Source organism: Taudactylus pleione, unplaced genomic scaffold (genome assembly GCF_031769625.1).
Source record: "Taudactylus pleione unplaced genomic scaffold, aTauple2 ptg000001l, whole genome shotgun sequence".
Taxonomy (NCBI): domain Eukaryota; kingdom Metazoa; phylum Chordata; class Amphibia; order Anura; family Myobatrachidae; genus Taudactylus; species Taudactylus pleione.
Window position 1 is genome coordinate 283,581 of NW_028284404.1, and position 9,186 is coordinate 292,766.

A 9,186-nucleotide genomic window follows, 5' to 3' on the forward strand; every position below is an offset into this window, starting at 1 on the left:
GCGACACTACAGGGACATAACTATGGGAGCAAAATTGATAGATAAAGGACATGCACCTAATGATGTAATATTTAAGAGTGGACAAGTGGTACCTGTATGTACATGATGTTGCTTGTACCAAAAAGATGGTCTAAATGGTTTTATAATAGTTTTCAGCAATTGAGATTATTGTAGCTGTATTTTCTCCTTGGCATAGTGTTAGTACAAACTTGAGTTCTCCAGACCACACTGTTCCTTATTGTGTATAGAGGCGCTGGCACCCAGGGCGTATCTACCGATTGGCCAGGATGGCACTCGCCAGGGGCGCCGGCCAAAGAGGGGCGCCGTCCGGCAGTGACACCAGCAGCCAATGGGTGGACTACCCCACTAGTCCCCAAGTGTAGGGCAGACCGCAGTGAGAGCGGTCTGCCCTACATAGTTTACAAACACACAGCCACCAGCGGCGGCTGTCTGTATGTTATAGCAGCCAGCCAATGAGAATCAGATAGATTCTCATTGGCTGCTGCATCCACGGAGGGAGCTGGCTGGAGCTCACTCACATCCATTTTTCCGTTGCCGTACACTGGTAGAAAATCCAGGGCCACTTAATCACATTTGCCCCCCAGGCTAAAACTTTCCATTCAGCCTCTGGTCAAGGAACTGGATGAATCAAGCATCGCGTGCATATCGCCACTCCTACCATGCGTGCCGGCATAAATAACGCTGTTATGCATGAATAAAGTCACAAAGGACAGCACTCCCGGTAAGAACTGTCCCTTGCGTTTGAGGGACTTCCAGGTTTATGACCCAGAAATCCCTCTGGCATCCTTCTGCGCAGAGGGTGCTAGGAGGGATATGATTGTATCCCTCTCAGGGGTGTCATGTTTAGAACCCCATAGGCTTCTATTGGGCAACAATATCCCAAGATGGCGTTGCCAACCACATCCAAGCCCGGGAAATGTATCAAATGAGCAAAACAAGAAAGCAGTGACATACAGTACAAATTGAACAAGGACATGGGTTATTAATATTGCATAGTTTAATATTTATCTCCCTATCACTCCTGTACTTAAGCTCAGAGCTGTAAATTGCACCCTTTGCCGGCACTGGCCCCAGTCAGCTGATGACTTTATAAAGGAATGTGCCTTACTGATAAAGCTTAAATATGTAAACATCATTTGCAATAGATAAGGCTGTCACATTCTCTGCAGCTGTTACTTGGGAGGGGCGGAGGGGGTGTGCCGTCATTCAGCGCGGTCTGGGAAGCCATGAAATATCATCAATATACTTATGCTATACCTACTGTACCTTCCCTCACTTGTATCTGCACTTATGGCAACTAAAGTCTGTCTTATTTAACCATGGCATCATGATATCGCGCAGAGGGGGTGTGACCGGCAGCTCTGTTAACTGCAGCGCTGACTGGTTAGTCCTCAGGATGCCCAATCGGCTGTATATCCGGCCTGTCTGGAGCGTACACAGGTGCTACAAACTCAGTAGTCCATATGCTACTATAGGATAACACCGTGCATTCTGAAGCTTAGCAAATCTGGCAGCACATCAGCCCCCATAGAAACCTACAGTATGGGGGCTGCGGCTGCTGTAGAAAATGGAGGTAATGGCTTCTGTCAGAAACAGAGATATCTGCTGTGGATCCCTTCTTGGTACATTCAAGGGATACTATATTTACTGATATCTCCCAAAAACTGGTGTTTTCTGGGAATATCCCGCAAATATTACTTGGTAAATAGACTCCTAAGGGGCACATTTATCAATTATCGCTTTTACAAAACGATCAGGGCATTCCAGTAACGCCGCTGATCGCTTTGCAAAAAGCGATCTCTTTGGCCGGATGTATCATCAGGGACATGCAGGGATACCGGCTCCGAAAGGAGCCCGTCCCTGCAATGTCTCCGGAGAGCGTCCGGCCAGCGCAGGGGGTGGTGAGCATGCACATCCGCCATAGCCGTGGGAGGGTTTCAGCGGATCCCTCCGCCAGCTAATAGTGCGCGGTGTAGCCCATAGGCTACGGCGGCTAATACCGTCTTCAGAGGACGTTAGCTGCCGGGGCCAATATCTGGAATGCATCACATTCCTGATATTGATACATTTGGCAGCATCGCTTCCCCCATAGAAACCTATAGGGGAGGCGGCTGCCAGCGGCAATGGAGGGATCACGGGCAGTATATACAGCCGATTGGGCATCCTGTGGTCCCTCCTTAATACATCTGGGGGATACTTAGTATTTGAGGTAAACCCCCGAAAACTAGGGTTTTTGGGGATTTTACCTCAAATACACTTTGATAAATTGGCCCCTAAGTGTCCAAACAAAAATGGCAGCTGCTCAATCAATCTAGCAGTACTAATCAGGTGCATGAAAGGGAGGGGTCATACTAAGTAGTAAAAGGAGGGGGGTTTAACCCCCTATTGTTCCTCAGCACACTGAATAATACCTGCAACAATATATGAACACTATATGGTCAAAGAAATCAGATATATTGGTTGCATGCATTTGCAAATACATGGGAAGCTGCTAGGCCACGTCACGGCTTCTCTGTCACTAGCAGTCCCTAACACTAAAGGGTTCACGTCCGGGGCATAGTGCACCCCGAAAAACATCCAGCATTTGGATGCATTTATGTATGTGGCTTTATCATGAGGCCTTACATTTGACAAAAAATGTATATGTGCCTTAATCATGAGGCCTTATAATTGGTATATTTTACATTTGGGGTGAGCATTTGGGCATATGGCCCCCGGGTTGGTCTGGCTGGGCCTCCTCAGGGCATCACCACTTAATACACATAGTTGCTTTTCACATCACCTGTTATGTTTGTATTTTATTCATGTAATATTTCACATATATTTTAACCCCTTTCTTCAACACTTATTAATTAGTCTACACATCTATACTTTACACTGCACTGTCACTCTTTTTCCATTTTTCGTGTGATGCCCTGGGGGGGTCCTGGGCTGGACATTTTTCAGGGTGCACTGCGCCCCGGACATGAACCCCTTAGTGTTAGGGACTGCTAGTGACAGAGAAGCCATGACATGGCCTAGCAGCTTCCCATGTATTTCCAAATGCATGCAACCAATATCTCTGAATTTCTATGACCATATAGTCTTCATATATTGTTGCAAGTATTATTCAGTGTGCTGAGGAACAATAGGGGGTTAAACCCCCCTTCTTTTTCTACTTAGTATGACCCCTCCCTTTCATGCACCTGATTAGTACTGCTAGATTGATTGAGCAGCTGCCATTTTTGTTTGTTTGTTATGAGTTGCATGAAGGAGCCAGCATTAGTAGGGCATGCTGGTTCTAGTAGTGCTAGTTGGAGTTCCCAGGGGTGACTCCCAGTTAAGCTGGCTCTCAATTTGGATGCATTTATGTATGTGCCTTTATCATGAGGCCTTATAATTGGTATATTTTACATGTGGGGGGAGCATTTGGGCGTAGAGCCCCCGGGGCTGGTCTGGCTGGGCCTCCTCAGGGCATCACCACTTAATACACATAGTTGCTTTTCACATCACCTGTTATGTTTGTATTTTATTCATGTAATATTTCACATATATTTTAACCCCTTTTTTCAACACTTATTAATTAGTCTTACACATCTATACTTTACAGTGCACTGTCACTCTTTCCATTTTTCGTGTGATGCCCTGGGAGGTCCTGGGCTGGACGTTTTTCGGAGTGCACTGCACCCCGGATGTGAACCCCTTAGTGTTAGGGACTGCTAGTGACAGAGAAGCCGTGACGTGGCCTAGCAGCATCCCATGTATTTGCAAATGAATGCAACCAATATCTCTGAATTTCTATGACCATATAGTCTTCATATATTGTTGTAAGTATTATTCAGTGTGCTGAGGAACAATAGGGGGTTAAACCCCTCTACTTTTTCCCCTAAGTGTCCAACCAGATACTGTTCCACTGTTTGTAGCTAACAGTGGCCCTGATTCAGAGCCGGACGCTCTGACAGAGCACTCGCTCTGAATCAGGGCCGTCCCTCTGAAATTAAGAGCGGGTGACCACCCACAGCTATAGCGAGCGGCCAAAATGATGGTCGCGATGGTCAAGACCATCGCAACCATCGGGGTTGCGACGAGACCCTTGCAGTAGGGTCTCGTGGCCGCAAGCCCTGGAGTGCTTTTGGCTCTATCAGAGCCAAAAGCACTCCCACTGACATCACTAGTGATGTCAGTGGGGCCGGCCCCAGACGGTAGGCGTTCCCATGGGAATACCTCCATCTGGGCAGCCACGCCCCTTTGGTGGGCGTGCTGTCACTCACCATCGACAGCACGCCCCCTTTGGTGCGAGACCCATAACGACGGCTTGGCCGTCGTTATTCGGGTCTCATGCATGCGCACGACGGATCCGCCTCCGTCGTGTGCATGCGCACTTGGCCAACATCGACCCGCTTGCGAGTGCTCAGCGCTCGCGAGCGGGTCTGAATTAGGCCCAGTGTGTTAGCTATGGAGAGCAACTGCATGTTGTTTTAAGCTTGCAATGCATTTTCACACCACAAGATGGCGCTTGTATAGGTAAAACTGTTACATCAGGTGTTTAAGTAAAGGTGATGACTTTATAAAAGAATGTGCCTTACTGTATATGTTAAATAGATAAGGCTGCCACATTCTCAGCAGCTGTTACTTGGGTAGAGGGGAGGGGGTGTGCTGTCATTCAGCGTGGTCTGGAAGTCATGAAATATCATCAATATACTTATGCCACAGGTTCTCAAACTCGGTCCTCAGGACCCCAAACAGTGCATGTTTTCCAGGTCTCCTCACAGAATCACAAGTAAACTAATTAGCTCCACCTGTGGATCTTTTAAAATGTGTCAGTGAGTAATGAATACACCATACTTGCCTACTTTTGAAAATGTATTTCAGGGAGACTGTGGAAGCAGCACCTACGAGCGCGGCGGTAGAGTGGACTATACTGCTACATCTGAGAGATGTGTCATAATGCTGACTTACAATAAAATGTAAATGAGCCCCAAAGCAGTCAGTAAGATCTACTTGTTGATGAAAACACACTGATACTTCTCAGAAAATACATGTAGCCATAGGGATCACTGTGCCTTATACCCAATGCAGGAAATTATACTATTGATCCCATCTGAATGTATATAGCTATGTTTTTTGTTTTAATATAACAGCTACATAATGGGGGTAAGGTGCAATCAGGGAGATTACTAGACTCTCAGGGAGACAGGGAGATACTATTTCAGGGAGTCTCCCTGACAATGAGGGAGAGTTGGCAAGTATGGAATACACCTGTGCACCAGCTAGGTGACTTGCAAAACGTGACCTGTTTGGGGTACTGAGGGCCCAATTCAGAGCTGAACGCTCTGACCATGCCCCTGGCATGCCCACCAAAGGGGGTGTGCTGTCAATCAACATCGACAGCACGCCCCCTTTGGTGCGAGACCCGGAGCGACGGAGAGCCCATCGCTATCCAGGTCTCGCGCATGCGCACGACGGAGCTCCCTCCGTCGTGTGCATGCGCAGTGGGGCAACATCGACCCGCTAGCGAGCGTCCTTTGCTCACGAGCGGGTCTGAATGACCCCCTGAGTTTGAGAACCACTGACTTATGCTATACCTACCTTCCCTCACTTGTACCTTCACTTATGGCAACTAAAGTCTGTCTTATTTCATCGTTTCTTGGAGTGTCCTGATTTATCCTGGATATCCGTTCAAGTGTTTTAAGTGCTGGAGATGTTGGGAAAATAGGGAGTAATATACTATTTGTATCAGAGATCCTCCTATAGAAAGTGATGACATTTTGCCATGAAAGGTCTTTAGTCTCTGCATAATGAATACCGTGCAAAATATCCCACATGTCACCTTTATCCTCCCTCTGCCTATAAAGCTGGAGATTTCTCTCTGAGGCGTCTATACATCAATACATAAAATTATTTGGAGATAGAACTTGCATGGAGTTCTACCTAATTACCGGAGGGATTCATAATTTCCTCCTCTCCTTAAGTATCTACTCCGAAAAGCTGTCCGTTTTGCCATGACAGCTTTTTTCGGAAAGAGACCCTTTTCTCTACCTGCTCCTATCTTTAGGAGGCTGTTAGGCCTACAGCGCATGCGTGGCACTGGTTACAGCTGCGGTAAGTGTTTAAATTATATTTAAATTATATTTGTTTTATTTTTCACTGTTCCCCCCGGTGCTGCATGCAGCTGAAGCGTCTCCCCTCTGTCTGTTTCCCGGTGGCACTTGTAACTGCTTCTTCAATTGTGTTATTTTATTAAGTAACTGTTTATAGTAAATAAATAGTTAATGAAGCACTTACAAGTGCCTCCGGGGAACGGACAGGGCAGAGAGACACGCGGCAGCAGCATGCAAGGGAGCAGGGGGGAGAGTGCTGCTGTAGTCCTGCTGCTTCACAAGCTGCCGTGGTAGTATCCTCTGCCTGTGGGGGGGGGAGCGATCACACTGAGGTGCCCCCCCCCTGGATTTGTGTCGGGGGCTCACAATGCCCCTTCCCCAGCGCGCAGTGCTGCTTTCTCTTTTTTTCCTCCCTATGGGAGCGTGACCACCTCTCCCATGATTAGGCCACATCTCCTCCCCTTGGGGCTGGGCCAGCTCTCTATGGCCCTGGCGGTCCCTTGCGACTGCTTGCTCACAGTTTGCATAAAATACACATGTATTATAAGAAATATATATTTCATATGTCAACCATAAAAAGAGTGTAAACTCACTGTTTTAAATCAATACCAACAGGAAACAGGAGCATGGAGCACATCCCTGAAGTGTTATATGAAACGCGTTGGGGCACATCCCTGAAGAAGTGTTATATGAAACGCGTTGGTGCACATCCCTGAAGTGTTATATGAAACGCGTTGGAGCACATCCCTGAAGAGGTGTTATATGAAACGCATTGGAGCACATCCCTGAAGAAGTGCTATATGAAACGCGTTGGAGCACATACCTGAAGAAGTGTTATATGAAACGCGTTGGAGCACATACCTGAAGAAGTGTTATATGAAACGCGTTGGAGCACATACCTGAAGAAGTGTTATATGAAACGCGTTGGAGCACATCCCTGAAGAAGTGTTATATGAAACGCGTTGGTGCACATACCTGAAGAAGTGTTATATGAAACGCGTTGGTGCACATCCCTGAAGAAGTGTTATATGAAACGCATTGGTGCACATCCCTGAAGAAGTGTTATATGAAACGCGTTGGGGCACATCCCTGAAGAAATGTTATATGAAACGCGTTGGGGCACATCCCTGAAGAAGTGTTATATGAAACGCGTTGTGGCACATCCCTGAAGAAGTGTTATATGAAACGCATTGGTGCACATCCCTGAAGAAGTGTTATATGAAACGCATTGGAGTACATCCCTGAAGAAGTGTTATATGAAACGCGTTGGAGCACATACCTGAAGAAGTGTTATATGAAATGCGTTGGAGCACATCCCTGAAGAAGTGTTATATGAAACGCGTTGGGAAACATCCCTGAAGAAGTGTTATATGAAACGCATTGGAGCACATACCTGAAGAAGTGTTATATGAAACGCGTTGGACCACATCCCTGAAGAAATGTTATATGAAACGCGTTGGGGCACATCCCTGAAGAAGTGTTATATGAAACGCGTTGGCGCTCATCCCTGAAGAAGTGTTATATGAAACGCATTGGTGCACATCCCTGAAGAAGTGTTATATGAAACGCGTTGGAGCACATCCCTGAAGAAGTGTTATATGAAACGCATTGGAGCACATACCTGAAGAAGTGTTATATGAAACGCGTTGGAGCACATACCTGAAGAAGTGTTATATGAAACGCATTGGAGCACATCCCTGAAGAAGTGTTATATGAAACGCATTGAAGCACATCCCTGAAGAAGTGTTATATGAAATGCATTGAAGCACATCCCTGAAGAAGTGTTATATGAAACGCGTTGGAGCACATCCCTGAAGAAATGTTACATGAAACGTGTTGGGTGTTTCCCATCGGAATCCTGCCATCGCCCACATTAGAAGTTGCACAGGGACTGGAGCACCCACACTCTGAGTGCTGCTGTGACGTGTACTCCATCTCTTCCTCTTGAGACAATACCGTCCAACCAAAATGCTAAAGTAGCAGGAGATTGGCGCTAATGCAAATGCAACGGCAATCTCTCATGGATCACAGCTGCTAAATATGCTATTGCCTTCCAAAGCTTAGCCGAGCATAGGGAAGCACGCTGCTACCTTCTCATATCCGTACCAGGGCTGGCTCTAGGGGTGTTCGACCAGTGCGGTCGCACAGGGGCGCCACCCATAGAGGGGCGACACCCCTCCCCAGCATCCCGATTTCAGCGGGACAGTACTGTCCCGCTGTTCCACCCACGGGCCGATGTGGCCCGCGGGTGGTCAAATCGGGAGGCTGGGGACCCCCACCGCCGCAGCTGTGTGGTGGTGCTGGACCCCCAGAGAGTGAATGGATGACGCGCGCATGCGCGCAGCAACCATTCACTGATGGGAGAGGGCTGGGGAAAGCCCTGCCAGTGACGGAGTGCTGGGCTTTACCCCCAGCTTGATGTTATTTGGAGGCGTGCCATGCGGGCACGCCCCCAAATGAAATCACAAAGGGGGCATTGCCTATGGTAATCAGGCCACGCCCCCAAATTCGGTCACACGTGGCGAAGTGTTAGGGCACCATCTCCAGGGCCGGCACAGGGTACTCCGAACCCTGGAGCCGGCCCTGATCCATACGATGCCGTACAACAGCGTAAACATCGGTAACATGGATGCACATTGGATAGCCATGCGTCTGCAGCTCTCCTGACACGCAGAGAGCTCTCATGCTGCGAAGGAGATCATAGTGGCTAATTTATGCACGGCCCATCAAATGGCGTTTAAACGGTCCCGACACGCCTGCGTTTGTCTAGCCGCCCTCAGTTACCTCCACCAAACGCTGACTACCTGTCACTCACTTTGCGAATGGATCCTCTGTGTGAGCGTAATCGCAAAGCAATCGCTGCGCGTGCTCAGTGCGTCTTACACGCTTGCACAATGGCAAACAATTGCTCGATCTGCGTAAAAATCACCATTGCGTCCATCTCTGAATCAGGTCCTCTGTTATTTTGGAGTGCTGTTGGTGCTGGGATTTATTGCAGAATTGTTACAACTACTTAAACCATTGGAGTTTGCCCATAAGCCATTGATTTCATTGCTGCGATGACCACACTATGGAGAAATATCAG